Here is a 17,718-nt window from a genome sequence, read left to right on the forward strand (position 1 = left end):
ATTTAAGCTACACATGTAAACCTAATTAGCTACTTCAAATAGTAAACAAGCACACTGAATGCACACCACTATGTTAAAATGCAGCAGACTTCTGAGACTGACCTTTAAGCGGAAACTTCGGGCCCATCTCCATTGTGAATGTCATCCCAGTAGCAGTATGGGGTTAGCGGCCCTCGTGCTCACTGATTCATCCCCAACTTGTTCCCCTTCATTTTCAGCCTGTTCATAAAAGTTGTGATGACAGTGTTAAATATTGCAAATTCAATGGCTGTAACTCATTTAGTTTTCTAGTACTGCACTGCATGAAAGTTTAACATCAGATTGTTTTTTTTACAGTAATAATGGTGTTCTTAGTAGTGGCACAGTTTAAGAGTGAAATCCCACAAGATGTAATGCTGAAGCTTCATAAAGCATTGGTCTGGGCTGGATACTTTCTCATAAAGGATGCTCCACATCAGCCTCAGAGACTGAAATCACAGGGTTAGTGGGGCTGTGGGGGGTTGTGAAGGTTCCTCCATGTTTTTATGGTCAAAGTGAGCATAAAAAGCATTGAGCTCATCTGGGAGCGAAGGCTTGTTGCCACCTGTGTCTCTTGGTTTCACTTTGTAGGAGGTGATAGCATTGAAGTCCTGCCACTGTTGTTGAGCTTCCTTCAGTGATTCATGTTGGTCCAAAATTGCAATCCCGGTTGTGAGATGGCTTTCCAGAGAACATACCTGGATCTCTTGTATTTTACTTGGTCGCCAGACCTGAATGCTACTGATCCGGCTCTCAGCAGACTGCAGATCTCATGGTTCATACCGGGTTTACGCTTGGGGAAGATTCTGAATGACATTGTGGGGACACACTCATCTATAACTGTTTTTATAAAGTCTATGGCAACTGTAGTGCATTTGTTCAGATCCTCTGATGAGTCCTTGAACAAGGCCCAGTCCACTGACTCGAAATTACCCATACCCACTCCTCTACCTCCTGCAACCACCTCTTTGTTGTCGTCATCTCTGGAGCCTTGCTCTTTGGCCCTCACTGTTCTAAAGGGATGTATAGCCTCAGAATAGAGCAGGGGTTCCCAAACTTTTCTACTCTGTGGACCAATACCACATGTGTGACACAAGAAGGAAATTAAAGAAAGATAAAAACACTGCAGAGGGAAGAACAGGATACAGGAAAATCAACAAGGAAATCAGGAGGGAAATGAAGGTGAAGAAAGCAAAGCAAAGATGGATAGCCAACCAATGTGCAGACATTGAAGACAACCTCTTCAACAACAACACAAAGAAAGCATTCCAACTGGTGAAGGATCTTACCAAAGAAAAACAAGCCAAAGTGAACGCCATCCAAGACAAAAATGACAAAAGTCTCACAGAAGAAAAGGAAGCAATGGAAAGGTGGACAGAGTACTGTTCAGAACTGTACAACTACCAGAGCAAAGGGGATCCAAGTGTGCTGAATGTGCAGGAATCTTCCAATGAGGATGACTATCCAAACATGCGTGAAGAAGTTGAAGCCGCAATACGATCACTGAAATGAGGGAAGTCAGCAGGAGTTGACAACATCCCTGCTGAACTGCTGAAGCATGGAGGAGAGGCCACGATAGACATGCTTACCACCATCTGCAATAAGATCTGGCAGACAGGTGAATGGCCAACACCTTGGACTCTGTCGCTGATCATTGTGCTTCCCAAGAAAGGCAATCTCCAACTTTGCCAGAATACCATACCATCAGTTTGATCAGCCACGTAAGCAGGGTAATGTTCAGAATCATCTTGAACAGACTGAGACCTCAGACAGAAGACATCATTGCTGAGGAACAAGCAGGCTTCCGTAAGGGCAGAAGCACCACTGAGCAGATTTTCAACCTCCGCACCCTTTGTGAGAAACACCTTCAGCACCAGAGAGAGTTCTACCATGTCTTCATAGACTTCAAGAAGGCATTTGACAGAGTCTGGCATGATGCCTTATGGGTCACCATGAAGAAATTCAACATGGGGCAGAAGCTGATTCATACAATCCATCAGCTTTACGCCAAGGCAACCAGTGCAGTATTCGCTCAGGGCACCATCAGGGAGTGGTTCCATACCTCTATAGGAGTCCGTCAGGGCTGCCTTCTCTCCCTCACTCTCTTCCCCAACGTCTTCCTGGAACGAATCATGAGTGTTGCCCTTGAAGATCATGTGGGCACAGTCAGCATTGGAGGGAGGAACATCACAAACCTAAGATTTGCTGACGATATTGATGGACTTGCAGGAAAAGAGGACGAACTGGCCAACCTGGTCACCCATCTTGACAGAGCCTCCACAAAGTTTGGAATGGAAATAAGTGCCGAGAAAACCAAGTTCATGGCAAATGCCAATGGTGCCATCGCAATAGACATCTCAGTCCATGGTCAGAAACTTGAGACAGTGCAGAAGTTCAAATACCTGGGGGCAATCATCAGTGATGAAAGATCAAGACCAGAAGTCCTGGCAAGAACAGCACAGACAATGACTGCACGATCCAAACTCAAGACAATATGGAGGGACAGCAACATCACCATGAAGTACAAGATCAGACTCATGCGTGCATTGGTATTCTCCATCTTCTTGTACTCATGTGAGACATGGACCCTCACAGCAGAGCTACAAAGGAAGATACAGGCATTGGAAGTGAGATGCTATCACAACACCTTGGGCTTCTCATACTTGGACTACATCACAAATGAGCAGGTCCGCAAGACCATCCAGCGCCACAACGGCCCCCATGAAGGCCTTCTCACAATGGCGAAGAAAAGAAAGCTGAGATGGTACGGCCCCATAACAAGATGCAGTGGCCTTGCAAAGACCGTTCTACAAGGAACTGTGGAGGGGGAAAGAAGGAGAGGCAGACAGAGGAAAAGATGGACAGACAACTTTAAAGAATGGACAGGGAAAACATTTGCGGTGACCCAGGCTCTGGCACACAACAGATGAAACAGACTGGTGCAAAGCTTGTCATGACAGCGTCCTGACGACTCCACCAGGAGTTAAGGAAGCAAGGCAGGGCAAGGCAATACCATTAAACAAGGAATCCATGGACTCCAGGTTGGGAACCCCTGGAATAGAGAAACATCCATTCAGAACAGAGATGAGGAGGAATTTCTTTAACCAGAGTGTGGTAATCTGTGGAATTCATTGCCACAGATGACTGTGGAAGTCAGTTCATTGGGTTTGTTGTCTTTTGTACATTGGCCTGTTTGTCCATCACTGTCATGTGAGGTTTTTCATTGATTCTATTGTGTTTCTATCCATTTACTGTGAATGCCCACAAGAAAATTAACCTCAGGATAGTATATGGTGACATATATGCACTTTGATAATGAATTTACTTTGATCTATAAAGTGGAGGTTTGATAGGTTCTTGAGTAGTAAGGACATCAAAGTTTATGTGAGAAGGCAGGAGAATCAGGCTGAGGGGGATTGTATTTCAGTCATAGTGGAATGGTGGAACAGATTTGATGGGCAGAATAGCCTAATTCTGTTCCTTTGTCTTATGGTTTTATGAATCTGAGCATTGGCAGGAGCTCACCCAGGCTGAGAGGCTACGGATCCACATGAGGCTGCTTCCAGTTTCTACTGCAATTTATACAATCAATGTGTCTAGTCCTACAAACATCAAGAGGAAGTCATTCAAGAGGGAATGATTCCACTCCAGAGATCCCAATACATGCCCTAGCCATTAATTCAGAGACTACAACAATGAGAGTCTTCCTTTGCGTGGTGCTAGTAATGTTTTGCTGGTTGAGATATGCAGAGATTCCAGAAAGCCTTTGTGTCGGAGCCTAAGATTGTCCTCACTGTGACTCTGGACCACTTATGGAGAGATTACTTTTCAGCTTAGGGTTTGAGTCTTATTCCCTGCTCCACTATAAGACTGTGGTTTGATGCTAACCCAGAAATGGATCATGGTGCAGCATTAATACACCTGAAATTGGACCATGGATATAGAAGCAATAGAATTGGGCCATTTGGTTTATCAGGCCTGCTCCACCATTCAGTTTCATCATTAGGCTTATAATCTTCAATTACTGAACAAGTCTGAACCATCTGACCAAATGCAGAAACTTACCATGCTGAAATGGCTGATTTATTTTCCCTCTCAACCCTATTCTTCCACCTTCTCCCCATAACATTTGATGCCATATTAATCAAGAACCTATCAAATTGCTCTTTGAATACACCCAATGACTCAGCATCCATGGCCATTTGTGGCAATGAACTCCATTGATTCACCACCCTCTGGCTGAAGAAATTCCTCATCTGTTCTAAAGGGACATCCTTCTATTCTAAAGCTCTGCTTCTGGTCCTAGACCCTCTCATTACTGAAAACATTCTCTCCATGTGCACTCTATCTGAGCCTTTCAATATTGAGTAGGTCTCCATGAGATCCTCCCTCATTCTTCTGAACCCTGGTGGGTACAAGTACAGAACCATGTTAACCCTCTCTTCCCCTGGATCATTCCCATGAACCTCCTCTGGATCCTCTCCAATACCAACACATCCTCTCTTAGACATGAGGTCTAAAACTGTTCACAATACTCCAAATGAGGTCTGACCAATGCCCTATAAAGCCTCAACATTACATCCTTGCTCTCTTCTTCGAGTCCACTTGAAATGAATGCTGACATTGCCATTGCATTCCTTGCTACCAGCTTGCAGGAGACGTTTCAGAAAGTTTGTAATTAGGTGAGCCAGTTGAGGATAAACAAGGGGTGTTCTGAGACTATGAGACTCTACGATAACTAAGTAGTGTGAGTACTTTTTCCTTCATAACAACAGTCTATTTGCCTGAGGCTCCTCTGCTACAATTGCAGTTCATAAGAGGCAGCGTTTCAGGGAATTTCCATTTCCCTTGATGTAATAAACAGCTCCCTGCTTTCACTTCAGAGTAACTCACCTCTAATCTGAAAATTATGCCCTTTGAATTGGGAAATCTTTCGTTAATATATTCCTTTTAACATTTTGAATCTCAATGAGATCATCCTTAAATTCCAGCCCTCCAGGGGATAGATGAAATCAAGCAATCTAGCCTCAGGACTCAGGGTAGCCTTCAGAACTGCTATCCTACCATGCCAGCCAATAGAATAGAATAGTACAGCACAGTACAGGCCCTTCGGCCCACAATGTTGTGGCAACCCTCAAACCCTGCCTCCCATATAAGCCCCCACCTTAAATTCCTCCATATACCTGTCTAGTAGTCTCTTAAACTTCACTAGTGTATCTGCCTCCACCACTGACTCAGGCAGTGCATTCCACACACCAAACACTCTCTGAGTAAAAAACCTTCCTCTAATATCCCCCTTGAACTTCCCACCCCTTACCTTAAAGCCATGTCCTCTTGTATTGAGCAGTGGTGCCCTGGGGAAGAGGTGCTGGCTATCCACTCTATCTATTCCTCTTGTTATCTTGTACACCTCTATCATGTCTCCTCTCATCCTCCGTCTCTCCAATGAGTAAAGCCCTAGCTCCCTTAATCTCTGATCATAATGCATACTCTCTAAACCAGGTAGCATCCTGGTAAATCTCCTCTATACCCTTTCCAATGCTTCCACATCCTTCCTATAGTGAGGCGACCAGAACTGGACACAGTACTCCAAGTGTGGCCTAACCAGAGTTTTATAGAGCTGCATCATTACATCGCGACTCTTAAACTCTATCCCTCCACTTATGAAAGCTAACACCCCATAAGCTTTCTTAACTACCCTATCCACCTGTGAGGCAACTTTCAGGGATCTGTGGACATGTACCCCTAGATCCCTCTGCTCCTCCACACTACCAAGTATCCTGCCATTTACTTTGTACTCTGCCTTGAAGTTCGTCCTTCCAAAGTGTACCACCTCACACTTCTCTGGGTTGAACTCCATCTGCCACTTCTCAGCCCACTTCTGCATCCTGTCAATGTCTCTCTGCAATCTTTGACAATCCTTTACACTATCTACAACACCACCAACCTTTGTGTCGTCTGCAAACTTGCCAACCCACCCTTCTACCCCAACATCCAAGTCGTTAATAAAGATCACAAAAAGTAGAGGTCCCAGAACAGATCCTTGTGGGACACCACTAGTCACAATCCTCCAATCTGAATGTATTCCCTCCACCACGACCCTCTGCCTTCTGCAGGCAAGCCAATTCTGAATCCACCTGGCCAAACTTCCCTGGATCCCGTGCCTTCTGAATTTCTGAATGAGCCTCCCGTGTGGAACTTTGTCAAATGCCTTACTAAAATCCATATAGATCACATCCACTGCACTACCCTCATCTATATGCCTGGTCACCTCCTCAAAGAACTCTATCAGGCTTGTTAGACATGATCTGCCCTTCACAAAGCCATGCTGACTGTCCCTGATCAGACCATGATTCTCTAAATGCCCATAGATCCTACCTCTAAGAATCTTTTCCAACAGCTTTCCCTCCACAGGCGTAAGGCTCACTGGTCTATAATTACCCGGACTATCCCTACTACCGTTTTTGAACAAGGGGACAACATTCACCTCCCTCCAATCCTCCGGTACCATTCCCGTGGACAACGAGGACATAAAGATCCTAGCCAGAGGCTCAGCAATCTCTTCCCTCGCCTCATGGAGCAGCCTGGGGAATATTCCGTCAGGCCCCGGGGACTTATCCGTCCTAATGTATTTTAACAACTCCAACACCTCCTCTCCCTTAATATCAACATGCTCCAGAACATCAACCTCACTCATATTATCCTCACCATCAAGTTCCCAGCCAAGATGGCAGAGACACCATTGATTGCCCTTCATCAGATCTGAGACATAAATAGATTTTAATATGCAGAGAAGTGGGAAAGGGAAGGAGAGAACAATAGGAGAGGTCTGAGATAGGCTGTAAGTCAAAGCCAAAAGGGATGAAAGCAATAGGTACAAGTGGGTGGTAGTGGTACAAGGCATCAGTCCAGAGGACGTACAAGTGGGAGAAGCAGAATAATTATCTATTACTTGGTTGGGTGGAAATTAGAAATTACTTCTCAATTTGAATTAGCATGTTCTAGGAGTGGATCATGTATCACCATTCTGTTTAGTAGTTTTTCAAAATATACAAACTTCCTCTTCATTAGCTGATTTATCAGCAAGGAATATCAAATTTCCATGAAGTTCAATTTCCCCATTTCAGCACGGTATGTTCGTGCATTTGGTCAGTTGAAATGGTTCAGACTTGTTCAGTAATTGAAAATTATAAGCCGAATGATGAAACTGACTGCAGTGGGCCAAGTGTGGAGGAGGTGACTGATCAGAATGTGTGGATGGCCTGACACATCTCATGAATGTGATATTCAGTGGCATGCAAATTGAAGGAGCCAAGTTAAAATTACAGTGTTATTCTGAATCATCATCCATTGCACGCACACAGCATCTTCCACACAGTCATAAGTCTTCTGGTGTTTCGAGACTTACTTACCTTGCACTCTAATGGCTTGAAATTGTCTTTCACCTTCTTTACAGTGTGCTAAACATATGCTAATCAGAGCTCACGCAAAAGTTCAGTGAAATGGACAAATTCAACACCAGCTTTTTCTGCCCACAGAACTACGCACCAGTGCATACAGTACCTGTGTGGTTCCTGTTGGAAGCTGCATGCAAAGCTCACACACATCTGCCCCTGTTATTGCAGCAGTGATCAGAAAGTGGCAAGTCAGAGCTTAAAGGATTTCCCCCGGTGGCATCTGTACAGTAAAGATACAAGAGGCACGATGGCTTGTCCCTGTCTTGTCCTGTCCAGCACTGCCCTGGTCCAACCATGTAGACGTCACAGCCAAGAAAGCTCACCAGTGTCTCTACTTCCTCAGGAGGCTAAAGAAATTTGGCTTGTCACCGTTGACCCTTACCACTTTTTATCAATGCACCATAGAAAGCATCCTGTCTGGATCAATCACAGCCTAGCATGGCAACTGTTCTGCACATGACTGCAAGAAAACACAGCTCAGCACATCATGAAAGCCAGCTTCCCCTCCATGGTCTAGGTATACTTCTCACCATCTCATAAAGCAGCCTGCTTAATCAAAGACTCCAGCCATCCAGGTCATTCTGTCTTCCATTGGGCAGTAGATACAAAAGTCTGAAAGCCTATACTACCAGGCTCAAGGATGGCTTCTACCCTGCTGTTGTAAGACTGATAAATAGTTCCCTAAAGTGATAAGTTGAATTCTTGACATCACAACCTACCCATTATGATCTTGCACCTTATTGTTTACCTGCACAGATTTAGATTTAGATTTCAGATTTAACTATTGATTTATCACATTTAAATGGAAACATAGAGTAAAATGTTTGGCAGAACAAAACAGAACATAACAAGTCACAAAACAACAAGAACAAAACAAGCCCCTTTCCTCCCCATCACCCACCCAACCACACACACACAGACAGTTCTCCAGCTCCGGGAAGTCTCCAACTTCAAGCAGATCTCTGGGCCTCCCTTTTTCAGTCTCCAGTCTTTGGCCATCGAGCTTCAACTTCTAGACTTCCATATGAACCTTGGCCTTTAGTCTTCAGTATCAATCCTTGAACTGGCCAAAGACGGTACCCCTGAACTCTGGGCTTGACACTGAATCTCAAATCTGAATTCATTTCCAATTCCATGTGATGTTCTGTTCTGATCAACGTTCCTTGGTGAAAGTTGCCCCAACCCACTGATCAAGGGCGCAGCGAGCACATTGTAAACTTGGGTCTCACTTTGTTACTTGGTATCGATAAGTGAAATAAAGCCTTTTCCATTATTCAGTCCATCGCAGATGAATGCTGAGGGATGTTTTGGACAAGACATCGATGTGACAATGCAATGCTATCCAATCATTGTCTCGCTCCAAGTTTTGCTGTAAGTGAAGACCCTAGCTTATACCCAAAAGGTCCATTTGCTCACACAAAATGCCAGAGGAACCCAGCAACCAGGCAACATTGATAGAGCGAAATTAATTATCAACATTTCTCCAGCATTTATAGGCGTTGTTCAAGATTCACAGCATCTGCAAAACCTTCTGTGGCTTCCATTACTACTGGCATGCAGCTGCACAGCCTGTGGCATCACTAGCCAAGGGACCAATATCAGGGGAACATCAGTCATGCCGAGATGAGTTATCCACAGAAACAATGGTCCCATTTACTGGTGGAGGCTCCTTCAGCCAGAAGTAATTGCGAGCACAGTCTACCCGAAAAGATGCGGGAAACTAGATCAGATTTTTTTTTTTGTTAATGAGGTTAAGCAATGACTTCAGTTGAATAGGAGACAGACATCAACTCTGCTAACTGACATTAACCACAAAGAACATTGACTGGCTTGCAGCAAGCTTCCAGTGGTACACTGGGCTTCTCAGCACCAAGGATTCTTTCAACACATTACCACTGTTCAGTGGCAGCTCTCTTGCATCAAAGTCCAATGGTTGTGAGCTCAAATCCCACTTCAAACACTTGAAGGCATGACGCTACAATGCTGACTGAATGAAACTATATCAGTGGTGCACTTTCAGAGATCAGCTGACTAATCTGAGGCCCTGACTGCCCACTCAAAGATCTCCACCTGGATTCACACAGGGAAGCATTACCCTACAAATATCAGAAAATAGTTGGTGGAGCATCTCACTCAGACAGTGCCCTATTAGTTGATACTTGCAGTTTTTGTTGCCCCATTGTATGAAGGATACTGGAGAGGGTATAGAAGTCGTTTACCAGGATGCTACCTAGATCTCCTCCTCGCTGATGATCAATATTGGTGCATCTCAGGGGTATGTGCTTAGCCTGCTGCTCGACTCCTTCTATACCCATGACTGTATGGCTAGGTGTATCTCAAATACCATCTATAATTTGCTGATGATACAACTATTGTAGGTAGAATCTCAGATGGAGATGAGAGGGCGTACAGGAGCGAGATATACCAGCTAATTGAGTGGTGTCACAGTAACAAGCTTGCACTCAGTATCAGTAAGACAAAAGAGCTGATTGTGGACTACAGGAAGGGTAAGACAAGGGAACACAGACCAGTCCTCAGGGGGATCAGAAAAGAAGAGAGTGAGCAATTTCAAATTCCTGGGTGTCAAGATCTCCAAGGATCTAACCTGGTCCCAATATATCGATGCAGCTATAAAGAAGACCACACAATGGCTATATTTCATTAGGAACTTGAAGAGATTTGGTTTGTCACCTAAAACACTCAAAAACTTCTATAGGTGTACCATGGAGAGCATTCTGACAGGCTGAATCACTGTCTGGTATGGGGGAGAGGGGGTGACGCCCTACTGTACAGAACCAAATGGAGCTGGCTAATTTTATAACTTTCTGTAGCTTCTTTTGGTTCTGTGCAGTAGGGCGTCACCCCACCCCTCTCTCCCAGGGCATGCCCTCTTCTCATTGTTACCATCAGAAAGGAAACACAGAACCCTGAAGGCACTCAGCAATTCAAGAACAGCTTCTTCCCCTCTGGCATACAATTCCTAAAAAGACCTTAAACCCATGAACACTACCGCACTTTTTAAAAAAATATATATAAATTACTTCTGTTTTGCACAATTTTAATCTATTTAATATACATATATACTTACTGTAATTGATTCTTATTTTTCTCTTTCTACATTATCATGTATTGCAGTGTACTGCTGCTGGTAAGTTAACAAATTTCACGACACATGCCAGTGATATTAACCCTGATCCTGATTAGAGGGTATGAGCTATGAGGAGAAGTTGAACAAACTTGGGTTGTTCACCCTGGAGTATTGAAGGTTGAGGGGACATCTGATAAAAGTATTCTAAGTTATGAAGAAGGTAGGCAGTCAATTTTTATCCCAAGCTAGAGATGTCAAATGCTTTTAAAGTTCAAGGGGGGGGGAGGAAGGGGGAAAGGTTCTTTTTTGAGGGGCAATTTTTGTGATTAAATAAACAGCATCATGGGTGCCAGGAATGGGTTACCAGAAGTAGAAGTGGAAGCAGGCAGTTTGGTGGAGTTTAGAACATAGACAGCAAAGGAACAGGCTGAAACAAATAAATTAGTAATCAAATGGCCAACTAAACTAGTCCCTTATGCCTACACAGTGTTCCTATCCCTCCATTTTCCTCACATTCATGTAAATATCCAAATATCTTTTAAAAGTCCTTAATGTATCTGACTCTACCACCAGTCCAGGCAGCCATACCAGATACCCACCACTCTCCATGTTAAAAACTTGCTCTCACATCTCCTTTAAAATTACCCCTTCTTGCCTTAAATGCATGCCCTCTGGTATTAGACATTTCAAAACTAGGAAAAAGATACTATCTGTCAGCTCTATCTATGCCTCCCATAATCTTGTAAACTTCTCAGATCTCCCCTAAGCCTCCACTGCTCCAGAGAAAACAACCCAAGTTCATCCAACCTCTCATTATAGCAAAAGCCCTCTAATCCAGGGTGTATTCTGGTAAACCTCTTCTGCACCTTCTTCAAAGTCTTGACAATTTTCTTACAATGGGGTAACCAGAACTATATGCAATATTCCAAATATGGCTCAACTATAAAGCTGCAACATTTTTTCGTGACTTTTGAACTCAATGCCTTGACTAATAAAGGCGAGCATGCCAAATGCCTCCTTAACTACCCTATCAACCTGCCTAGCCACTTTCAGGGAGCTATGAACTTGGACCCCAAGATCCCTCTGCTCATCAACACTGACAAGAGCCTTGCCCGTAACAATGCACTGTCTCTATGCATTCGACTTACGAAGGTGCAACATTTTACATTTCTCCAGTTTAAACTCCATCTGCCATCTCTTCCCCCGTATCTGCAACTGGTCTTTATCCTGCCATCTTCTTTACCAGTTATCTATGATATCCACAACATCCCCAATCTTCGTATCATCTGCAAACTTTCTAACCCACCCATGTCAATTTTCTTCCAGGCCATTTATATACAGCAGAGGTCCCTATTATAGAAACATAGAAAATAGGTACAGGAGTAGGCCATTCGGCCCTTCGAGCCTGCACCGCCATTTATTATGATCATGGCTGATCATCCAACTCAGAACCCTGCAACAGCCTTCCCTCCATACCCCCTGATCCCCGTAGCCACAAGGGCCATGTCAAACTCCCTCTTAAATATAGCCAATGAACTGGCCTCAACTGTTTCCTGTGGCAGAGAATTCCACAGATTCACCACTCTCTGTGTGAAGAAGTTTTTCCTAATCTCAGTCCTAAAGGCTTCCCCTTTATCCTCAAACTGTGACCCCTCGTTCTGGACTTCCCCAACATCGGGAACAATCTTCCTGCATCTAGCCTGTCCAATCCCTTTAGGATTTTATACGTTTCAATCAGATCCCCCCTCAATCTTCTAAATTCCAACGAGTACAAGCCCAGTTCATCCAGTCTTTCTTCATATGAAAGTCCTGCCATCCCAGGAATCAATCTGGTGAACCTTCTTTATACTCCCTCTATGGCAAGGATGTCTTTCCTCAGATTAGGGGACCAAAACTGCACACAATACTCCAGGTGTGGTCTCACCAAGGCCTTGTACAACTGCAGTAGTACCTCCCTGCTCCTGTACTCGAATCCTCTCACTATAAATGCCAGCATACTATTCACCTTTTTCACTGTCTGCTGTACCTGCATGCCCACTTTCAATGACTGGTGTATAATGACACCCAGGTCTCGTTGCACCTCCCCTTTTCCTAATCGGCCACCATTCAGATAATAATCTGTTTTCCTATTTTTGCCACCAAAGTGGATAACTTCACATTTATCCACATTAAATTGCATCTGCCATGAATTTGCCCACTCACCCAACCTATCCAAGTCACCCTGCATCCTCTTAGCATCCTCCTCACAGCTAACACTGCCGCCCAGCTTCGTGTCATTCGCAAACTTGGAGATGCTGCATTTAATTCCCTCATCCAAGTCATTAATATATATTGTAAACAACTGGGGTCCCAACACTGAGCCTTGCGGTACCCCACTAGTCACTGCCTGCCATTCTGAAAAGGTCCCGTTTATTCCCACTCTTTGCTTCCTGTCTGCTAACCAACTCTCCACCCACACCAATACCTTACCCCCAATACCGTGTGCTTTAAGTTTGCACACTAATCTCCTGTGTGGGACCTTGTCAAAAGCCTTTTGAAAATCCAAATATACCACATCCACTGGTTCTCCCCCTAGAAACAAATCAAAAAAATACTGGAGCCAGGGTTATTCGTGTACTTGTTCTTTTTTCTTTAATGAGGCACACACATATGCCATGATGACATAATAGCGTATGCCATTCACATGCTTTTTACATATAATCCAAAATGAATTATAGAAAGAATGCTTCATCAAATAATCTATTCACATTACTCAAATTACTGAAATATTAAATACACAACATTCCTCCCTGCTAAGCTATAAATTCCAACTCAATACAAAATGCATCTCAACTATTTATGCACAGTATAGAATATAATGCAACTGCTATCTAGCCACCTACAGCACAGTAATTTTTCCCATTCAGACCAAAATATTTAAATATCTGTAGAGGATTTATTACTCTTGTCAGAAGTCTTTCCTGATTGGGGGGGGGGGGTGGGCAGAGGTTCCTCTGAGACTTGCTGCCGTGAAAAAAAAAACCTCAGCTTCTGGAGCCTCAGGTTCAGCTTCATGGTGGTTGAAGGAGTTGACTCTGGGACTGTAGGGAGTGGTTCTGACAGCCACTGGACACCTTTCTTCTCTGACAATTGACTCTGCTCTGCTCAAATGATTGATGTGTTGTCTCCAGATGACATCAGACATAATCTCCACTGTGTAGGGGAGTGCACCAGTTTTGCCCTCAGTTTCTCCAAGCACCCACTTTTGACCATCTTGGTAATCTCTCACCAGGGCAATGCAGGCCATTCCCAGGGATGGAGAGGTGCTGCTCTTAGCAGCTTCAGGACATGCTGGTATACTGACCAGTATATGGCAAGCTGCTTGATCTTCTTATCTATCCCAGGCCACCAGACAAAGCTTCAAGCCAACGTTTTCATTTTGACCTTGCCTAGACAACCAGCATGTAGCTCCTCCAACACTTTAGCTCTCAGCTTGGATGATGCAAATCTCAATCCCCACCCAAGACAACCCCCGTAAAGGGCATTCATCCCGATGCTGGCAAATATGGGAGAACTGGAATTTCTATTGCACATTCCAGCCACTTTGAGTTGCCATGTAGACCTGAGACATAAGGGGTGTTCTCAAGTTTCCCTTTGGATCCCTGCAGCACAGGGAGAATTTGAATTTGCATTAGGGAGAATACATCCTTTTGTAAATTTTTCAGGCGTTTCCTTCTCCGAGGGTAAATGGAACAATCCATCAGCAATTCCATGACCAGTCGTCTCGAATTCGGTGTGTCCAAGACCGAACCCATCTCTGCATTCGTGCTACTGCTGTTAATGTAACACCCCTCTGTAGATTGAAAATGGACACCAGTGGTTGCTGATCAATAATGAGGATAAACTCTCTCCCATACAGGTTTTATACCCCAAACTATACTGAAGGGCTGTCGATCTGTGCATGATTCTCCTCTGCAGCGGTAAAGGAACGTGATGCAATGGCTATGGGACATTCATTTCCACCACTGATAAAATGTGACATGACTGCATCTATACCTTAAAGCAAGGCATCACAGGCAAGCTTCATTGGACGATGTTGATCATAATGTGTGTTTATAATGTCTGACATCACCATTTCCTTTGCCTTTTTAAAAACTACCTCACACTGCCTTGTCAATTGTCATTTCAACCCAATCTGTAGTAATGAGTTCAAAGGGTGGAGCACAGTAGCCAGGGTTTGTCAGGAACCTGTTTTAATAGTTGATGAATCCTAAACAGGACCACAAGCTGTGATATATCCTTTGGCTGTGAAGCACCCAGAACTGCATGAATTTTCTCAGCACACTTCTGTAATACTTGTATGTCAATGATGTGACCACAGTAAATGATGCTTGGTTTAAATCATTCACAATTGATGCATCATGCTCTGGACCCATAACCTTCCAATCTTTTTAACACTGTCTTGAGATTTTGGGAACGTTCCTTGTCATCCTTACTGGTAACAATGATGTCATTCAGGTAACACTGAGCACCTGGGCAGCCTTGCAGCACCTGGTCCATAGCTTTCTGCCAGAATGCAGGTGTGAATGCTACTCCAAAAATAAACCTATTATAGTGACAAAGCCCTTTGTGAGTGTTTATGGTGAGAAACATTTTGGATTTTTCTTCCATCTCCATCTGCAAATAAGCCTTAAACAGGTCCACTTTGCTCAAGTGTTTCCCTCTAGGAAAGTTTGCAAAAATATCCTCTACCTTAGGCAAAGGGTATTGATCTATTTTTGGTACTGGGTTGATAGTGGCCTTAAAATCACCACAGACCCATCCTTAGTTTCTGGGTACGACTGGCATTACCCATGAGCTCCACTCAACCTCGAAAAGAATTCTTTCAGCTCACTGGCTACTTTATCACAGATGGTGTGAAGATCTAAACCGGCTTTGCAACAACTTGGGTGTGGCAGTTTTTATTTAATGCTATTTTACCCTTGAGATGTGATGTTTCCAATACCATCCTTGAACACTGCTATGACATCATCCAGTACCTTTTGTAATTTGCTTTTAGTTGTATACAATTGGTGGATGGATATCCAAGCAACACACACAAAATGCCGGAAGAACTCAGCAGGCTAGGCAGCATCTATGAAAAAAACAGTACAGTCGACGTTTCGAGCTGAGACCCTTCGGCAGGACTAGATAAAAACAAGATGAGGATTAAAGTTAAAAGGTGGCAGGAGAGGAGGGAGAAACACAAGCTGATTGTTTGGTGGGAAATATGTGCTTGGTTGTGGAATCCCATTGGAGATGGCAGAAGTTCCAGAGAATTATGTGCTGGATGCGGACGCTGGTGGGGTTCCCCATCCCCTTTTCCCTCTCTCACCTCATCTCCTTGCCCACCCATCACCTCCCTCTGGTGCTCCTCCCCCTTTTCTTTCTTCCATGGCCTTCTGTCCTCTCCCTTCAGACTCCTCCATGTCCAGCCCTGTATCTTTCACCTATCAGCTTCCCAGCTCTTAACTTCATCCATCCCCCTCCTGGTTTCACATATCACAATGTTTTTCTCTCCCTTCCCCACCTTATAAATCTACTCCTCGTGTCTTTATTTTCCTCCAGTCCTGCCGAAGGGTCTTGGTCCGAACGTTGACTGTACTTTTTTTGCCCCTGTAGATGATGCCTGGCCTGTTGAGTTCCTCCAGCATGCTGTGTGTGTTGCATGGATTGCAAGCATCAGCAGATTTTTTCTTGCTTGTGATTGGATGGATCTTTAATCAAGTTGTAGCTGTTTCAGCCAATCACAGCCCCACAATGCTAGCCCTCCTGTTTTTCCACATACAAGCCCTATGTGGCTTGCTGGTTTTTATATTTCACTGATATAGATGTCTTTCTCCCAAGGGTCATCTTTTCTCCAGTGTAACTTCTTACTTTGATATCTTCAGGCTTCAGTTTCTTTCACACTCATTTTGTGGAATGACTGAAACGGCTGAGCCAGGGTCCAATTCCAATTTAATTAATTTGCCATTCACATTACATATCTCAAGGCTAGTCAGTCCTGCGTCAATCTCATCATCATCAAATTTTGTTTTTTTTTTTTTTTAAGATCAACTGCACACATATTAGTTCTCTTTTTGAAACTGCAATTTGATTTTCTTTTTCTCTTCCCTGTGCATTCCATTTGTTTTGTCTGTCCAACGTGCTTTTTGTATGTTTTTGCTGCATTTTCTGCAAGTTTCACCTTTAAATCTGCATTGGTTTGGTGTACGAGAGCTCCAGTCACACAATTTATTTGACCAGGCAGGATTCTGTTTAGACATTGCAATTTTGTTCACACTCATTTTCATTCCTGACTGTATCTTTCTAATTTAGCCCTCCATTTCTGCTTTTTTTTTTTAAATTAACACATGATACTCAGTTTATGAACCCATGGCCATTCTTGCTGCTTGTTAATTTTGTCTATTTTTGCCCTTTTTTAAAAAAATCTCAATTGTCTTCCTAATATCCTCTTGCTCATGATATATAGAATGCCTTGGGATTCTCTTTAATCCGACTTGCCAATGACATTTCATGACCCCTGCTGGCTTTCCCAATTCCCTTCTTGAGTTTTTTTTTCCTGACTCCTTTATAATCCTCGGGGGCTCTGTTTGATTCTAGCTTCCAAAGCTTTACATATGTACCTCTCGCTTCGGCTAGCGGCTTAATATAGGGGGTGATAGCCCCCTGCCAGGCCAAACTTAAGAAATCTGATTTGGGTGGATGCTGCGTGATGTGTCCTTTGTTACAAATCAGTACCCCGAAATAACAAACAGTACACAATAAGAGAATAAACTTTATAACTCTTACTTTGACTATATGGTTAGTAGAGAAACGAAATAAAGGGAAAAGGGCCGAATCTTATTAAACAGTTTGTTGCGCAAAGTTGGAGCTCACTAATAAATCGATCATTCACCATCGACCTCCTCCAATCGTCGCTGCCCCTCGGACCCCCACTCTGAGCCCACACCATCCGACGGTCTACCAAATCTCTCCATTCATGTCTTCTCTCCTCATCTCTCCCGGCAAAAGCCCGCAAAAAATCTACTTCCAGATTCACAAGACAGAGCAACAAGATCCTGATTGGCTAACATGCATAACCAGTCCTGTTATCTCCGGCCATAACCCAAACACTGCTGCTGAGAAACCATTACC

At 43.8% G+C, this 17,718-nt stretch overlaps 1 long non-coding RNA gene across 1 annotated transcript in view; it reads right to left on the minus strand.

The window, feature by feature from the left end:
* The window catches only part of LOC140208075 (uncharacterized), a 97,642-nt gene that overhangs the window by 58,947 nt on the left and 20,977 nt on the right, over positions 1-17,718 (minus strand). The window contains exon 2 of the long non-coding RNA XR_011888667.1: positions 103-219. This is a non-coding gene — a long non-coding RNA (uncharacterized lncRNA). The remainder of the gene's footprint in view (positions 1-102; positions 220-17,718) is intronic.

This window comes from Mobula birostris, chromosome 2 (genome assembly GCF_030028105.1).
Source record: "Mobula birostris isolate sMobBir1 chromosome 2, sMobBir1.hap1, whole genome shotgun sequence".
Classification (NCBI taxonomy): Eukaryota; Metazoa; Chordata; class Chondrichthyes; order Myliobatiformes; family Myliobatidae; genus Mobula; species Mobula birostris.